Genomic DNA, 6,386 nt, shown 5'->3' with positions numbered 1-6,386 from the left:
GGGCGCGCCGCGGCTTTTTTTAATCATCTGACCACTTATTTTAGGAGTTTCCAAATAAAGCCGGGCTTTGGATGCAAATGAGGGGCAGGGGGATGTTAGTCCTGTTCCAGGTAGAGGGTTGTATTCCAGGGTTGTTATCAGGTGGTCTGTAAAAGGCTGTTCTTGCTCGAGTTTTTCGATTACTCTTGGACATTTCTGAAAACCATTGAAACGCTCTGTTTCTTCCCTCCGAGGGTGTGTCCCATACATAAGGAAAAACACCAGTGCTGAGTGGAAAAGCCCTCTCTCTCTCTCTCTCTCTCTCTCTCTCTCTCTCTCTCTCTCTCTTTCAAAGGGTTGATACGACCCAAATCATCTGTGAGTCTCAACAAAAATTAAAAAGTTGTCTGCATATGCAGTGCAAAGTTAGAGCTATTAAGGATGCAGGCTCCAGGGTCCAAGTGTCCGGGGTTCAAATCCCAGCGCCAACACCTGCTCGATGGTGTGACTTTGTGCAGTCTCTTTTATAAGATGGGAATAAAACGACCACTATCCGGGAACTTGTGTAAAGTATATACTAAGGCCCTGGCTGGTTTGGCTCAGTGGATAAAGCGTCAGCCTGCAGACTGAAGGGTCCCAGGTTTGATTCCAGTCAAGGGCACATGTTTGGGTTGCAGGCTCGATCCCCAGTAGGGGATGTGCAGGAGGCAGCCGATCGATGATTCTCTCTCATCATTGATGTTTCTATCTCTCTCTACCTCTCCCTTCCTCTCTCTGAAATCAATAAAAACGTAATTTTTTAAAAAAAGTATATACTAAGTGTTTCATTTAATTCTAGACCCTACTAGCAATGTTTATTATTACATCGCATTATTACAGGAATTAGTAACCAAGGAATAAAACTGTGACCCTTACAACATCACAATTGGGTGTTTGATATTTAGGTGGCCTGTGGTTTGAATGTTTGGAGCAGAGAAGCTTTTATGTAAATTTTAACTTAAATTTGCTTTTTCTAAAATAGTGCTGTTTCTGGATAGCTTTTTTATGTTGCATCCCTTTTAAGTCTCATTTTCTTCTTCAATAGTTAACAGACGCTTATTGAGGACTTACTATGTATGTATAAGTTCTGACCCCTGCACACAAAGGACTTCTGGTCTACTGGGTGAGACAATACATACACACCACACATACCCAGTACAAACAAGGTGAGCACCATCATACAGGGATGAGTGCTAGGGGAGAACAAAGCCTGGGCAAGATGCAGGTTGGGCCATGGAGCTAAAGGCATCTAAGATTACATGTGTTTCTAATGGAAAAAAAATAAATCACTTCTGTTTGTAATTGATATTTCAAGCAGACACTATAAGGGAGTCAATTTGTGTGTGAAGAAAAAAAAAGACATGAAAAAGTCACTTTTCTGATCTCCCAAGCTAGAAAAATCGAAATTCTTTGTGATTCTTCTCGCTTTCTCATCCAACCTGTCATTCAGACCTAATAGTTCCTCCTTCCAAATGTCTCACGAATTTTCTTTCCTCTCTGTTCCTCATCGCCTCAACGTCCCCTCCCCAGTTCTAATCCAAACCCTCATCATTTTACATCCGGATTACCAAGGGTGGTCTCTCCTTGCTTCTGGTCTCTCAGCTCTCTCTTGTTTCCATGCTAATACCAGGCTTACCTCTCTCTCTTGAGACAACGCCCCTCCCTCTCCCCCCACCCCTTACCCCCAAGGCTAATTCAGCTTTTCTGCCCGTCCTTTAGGGCCTTTCTAACCTGGTCTCAGCCTCTCAAACCATCCTTATTTCTCTTCCTAATGCCCCCATCAAACTGTTTCTCCTGACCCCAAGCTCCTGCTGCCCACCTTCCACAAGCCCTCTGCCTCTCTCCACGTCTCAATTCAAGGCTCTCTGCTTCCAGGACAACTGCCCAGCCGCCCCATTCCACAGTGATGTCCACACTTGGCAAGAACTTTAAAAACTTTCATGAAGGCTTGTTTTCTAACTGCTAGAATTCCTAGGGCACTGCTGGGCAGAGAGGAGGCACTAAATAAAAACGTGTTAATTGAATCGGGAAGAAAATAAAAGAATTTTAAAAATAGAAAATGATCCCCAAACCCAAGGATGTTAGATAACTGAGTTGAACTTCCTCCCTCATAATCCGCGAGTGTCATTCGCTGACCGAGCACTTAAGCTGTTTTCCCTCAACCATGTTCATTTGACAGTCACATCCCCATGAGAAGCCACTTGAACAACCCCTTCAAAGTGTTACACATGAAATTATTATTGGCTTATGATTATGAAGGAAGTGAAGTCATTTATATGGTTCAACCCTGAAGCTACAAAAGGATATAAGTGGAAAGTCTTCCCACCCTGCCTGCTAGACACCTCGCTCTCCTCCTAGGGGGAACCAGGGTTACCCTAATCTGATGTATCCATCTAGAGATATTCTGTAAATAAGGAAGCAATTGCACATCTGTATCTTTTCTCCTCTTGTTACCTGGAAAGTGGCATATTATAAATACTTTTTCTTCTGAAGGTAATTCTTATTAAAATACATAAAGTAAAATTTACAAAAGGAAGTTCTGTACTGAAAAGATGCTCCATTAAACAGAAGGAAGTTGTGATTTGCGTGGTGCAGTGACTAAAAGTTTTCAGGAGTTAAGAAATTAATCTGCTCTTCTGGGGACGGTGACTTCTGTTTAGGTATTCACCATGATCCAGCGTTTGACATACCGTCAGAGGCTGTCCTACAACACAGCCTCCAACAAAACCAGGCTGTCCCGACCCCCTGGTAATAGGATTGTTTACCTTTATACCAAGAAGGTTGGGAAAGCACCCAAATCTTCATGTGGCGTGTGCCCAGGCCGACTTCGAGGAGTTCCTACTGTGAGACCTAAAAGTTCTAATGAGGTTGTCTAAAACGAAAAAACACGTCAGCCGGGCCTCTGGTGGTTCCATGTGTGCTAAATGTGTCCGGGATAAGATCAAGCATGCTTTCCTTATTGAGGAGCAGAAAATCGTGTGAAAGTGTTGAAGGCAGAAGCACAGAGTCAGAAAGCTAAATAAATTTTAAAATGAAGCTTTTTTTGAGTAATAAAAACAAAGTCTCAAAAAAAAAAAAAGAAATTAATCTGCTTTCACAGCTTGGTGAGTATCCACTGCACCTCACTATGTAAGTTACCATCCTCCGCAAGAATCTAAATTGAATGACTGTCCCACCCTAAAGAGAGAGTGATGCCTGGTAGAGGGAGTCGAGGGAGCTACAGCCAGAAAGGTGAAATCTCCTTTGGTCTCTGAACCCTCACGAGGTGCTCTGCCTACCACACTCAACACCACCTCAGGTACAGTACAGCACTTTTTCAGCTGCAAAACAGTGAGAATTTAGAGGCCAAAGTCCCCCAGACTTCAGGGGAATGACGGCGTTGGCAATATATCTACTTAAATGGACTTGAAAATGGAGAAAAGTATGTCAGACTCAGTAGCATAAGTGACTGCCACGAGTGTAATCCCCAGCACTTAGGGTTTCTCACCCAAGGGCAGACATGCCATGTTCTACCCACGATTGAAAAGACGTGTCCATTCACCTCATATTTATTGGAATACAGGTGCTGCAAAGAGAAAGGCAAATCAGATACATAGCCTGGTCCTCAAAGACGCACCATGGGGAGAAAAGATGAATCTCTAACTCTAGTCAAGTTACTAGTACATTTACTAGTGGGTATATATTCTGCATGGAGTGGAGACGCCTAGTTTAACACTGAGATCAGCTTCTGGCTGAGTCTGGAAGGACAAAAGTTCACTAAGCATCCAAAGGAAATAAGAGAAAAGCATTCCAGGCTGAAGGAGCCACCCCCAACGCATACTTCCAGAGGATGTGCAACCTCCAGTGGGAATGCTGCCTGAGAGGAGAGGAGGCTGGAGATGCCAGGGGCCAGAGGACGCAGGCTCCACGGAGTGGGGATTCGTACTCAGACCACGATGACTTCAGAACCCATGCTCTTTTCAGTCCTCTCTCTTAGGAGAGACAGCCCAGAGCTCGCCTAGACGGCACTGTGGTTTGTTGCAATCTAGTCTTCACTCTATCCCCTGAGCAAAATAACTCATTCCTCCTGAACCGGAGCGCCCTTCCCTGTTGGAAAAGAATTCTCATGGTTCAGCTTCGTCTTTTTCAAGCCGAATGCCCCTTTATTGGTTTCTCTCAGGACACCATCTTGAGCATCTTCCTCTTGATGAGATACAGTTGTGAAGCTGCACCTTCCGAAGAAGCACCAGACCACCAGCTGCTCCGCTGTGATCCAGACACGTGACTCCTCAGAGCTAAACATGCGATTTCTTTAGCAGCCTGCAAATCCTTTCCCAATGCTTTTCAATGGATTGTATCCAAAGCTAACTTTTTCTTGCATACGTTTTAATACAAGTTTCCCCATTCCAAATACATTTTGTTTTTTTTTAAATTTGTCTTTATTGTAGAAGGTATTACAGATGTCCCTCTTTTTTTCCCCATTGACCCCCCTTCACCTCACACCTGCCCCTCCCAGGCCTTCACCACACTATTGTCGGTATTCTGGCTATGCATATATGCATATAAATTCCCAAATTAATCCCCCCCCCGCCCCCACCTCCAGCCTTCCCTCTGAGATTCTTCTGTTCCATGCTTCCATGTCTCTGGATCTATTTTGTTCATCAGTTTATTTTGAATACATTTTAGTGAAAATAATCTCTAGTCTTTTAACATGTTCTTTCAATAGTATCTAAATATTGGCTAAGAATTTTGTACCCAGGAATGGAAAAATATGTGTTTTATGTTCTTAGTTCTGAAATGGTGGATAAACACATAGACACAATGTACCTGGCTTTTTTAAAAAATTGATTTTAGAGAGAGAGAGACAAGGAAAGGGATAGAAACATCGATGAGAGAGAAACATCGATTGGCTGCAGGCATGTGTGGAGTAGAGCTGGTGACCTCTTGGTTCATGGGTCAACACTCACCTCTGAGCAACAGCAGCTGGGCTGTACTGTCTTTTGGATTGTGTCCTGAATGTAGTCTTGCTCATCTTTGTGCTCGGGCTTCTAGCACAGTATCTGGCTCAGAGCAGGCATTTAATTTTTAATCAACAAACATAGTGCTGCTATGAGTCAAGCACAGTTTGAAACGTTTCCAAAATATTAACATTTCATCCTTATAATAACCCTAACGAAGGAGAAACAGGTGTCATACTTATGTCATAGGTGAATAAACTGAGGCTCAGAGAAATAAACAACATGCCTAAGGTCTCACAGGGAGTAGGGGAGCTGGGATTCAACGGAGACAGCCTGGCTCTGGTGTCCCTGTTCTCAGTCACTCCGCTCCACTGCCTCTCATCAATGTTGAATGAAGACATGATCACGGAATTTATCCATAAGGAATGCTCTCGTAACTTGGTCCTTAACTTCTTTTATCCTACAACATTCAATAAATGCTTACTATGTGTTTAGCATTCTGAAAGACACTTTGGAGAAATACAGAACTACAAGGAATTTATAATTTTGTTAGAGAGGACACACCCACAAATAAAATAAACATTACAGAGTATATTTTGTCCTAGTAGCAGCTCCCAAATAGACGTTAAAGGAATTCAGAAGGAAAAAAAAGGTGTATGAGATGAAGGGTTACATGGCAGACAGACCCTAGGTGGCCTCAGGATTTCTGCCCCTGCTGTTCACACCCCGATAACCAATCCCCTCCCTTGAGTGTGGGCAGCACCTGTGACTTGGGTGTAGCTACCCTTTACCCCACTCAGGGTAGGTGTGGAGTCAGACGAAGGACTATGCTTGATGTTTTAGCCCTGTGGCACTGGATATTCCATTTTCCCTCCAAGTGTAATTATAATGCAACCGCTAGGAGGCAGTACCTACTTCACAGGTAGAAAACCAGGACTCAAGAGTATAGATACCTACTGGGGGACCACTTTGTACAGCATATGATTGTTTCACCACTATTTTGTACACCTGAAACTAATACAAAATAATATTGACTGTAAACTGTAATTGAAAAAAATGTTTTAAAGTTTATCTAAACCAATACCATACTACCAATAAGTGAAGGCTGGACTCAAATTCGGATATCACATCAAAGCCAGGGATTTTCTCGCTGCATATTTAACTCATACATATTTTCCAGCGGAGAGTAAAGTTAATAACTAGGGGCGAGAACAGGAACCAACCAACAGCTCTGCAGGTGCCCAAAGAGAAAGAGAATCCGAGGCCAGGCGCAAGCCGCTGCTCTCCCTGCCTCCAGCAGAGGGCGCCAGAGCGCAGGTCCGGTGGGCACAGGTGTGCGCAGGCGCAGGCGCAGGCGCAGGCGCGCGCCACCCGGCTCGCTCCGGGCGCTGGGACGGTGTGGGCGGGTCACGCAGACCGCGCAGCCAGAAG

The 6,386-nt window shown here is 44.0% G+C and overlaps 1 pseudogene; it reads left to right on the top strand.

The window, feature by feature from the left end:
• The first annotated feature begins 2,653 nt into the window (after window positions 1-2,653).
• On the top strand, window positions 2,654-3,069 carry LOC102760197 (annotated as a pseudogene).
• The last annotated feature ends 3,317 nt before the right edge of the window (window positions 3,070-6,386 follow it).

Source organism: Myotis davidii, unplaced genomic scaffold (assembly GCF_000327345.1).
Source record: "Myotis davidii unplaced genomic scaffold, ASM32734v1 scaffold732, whole genome shotgun sequence".
NCBI classification, from domain to species: domain Eukaryota; kingdom Metazoa; phylum Chordata; class Mammalia; order Chiroptera; family Vespertilionidae; genus Myotis; species Myotis davidii.
This window is presented reverse-complemented; position numbering and strand designations above follow the sequence as displayed.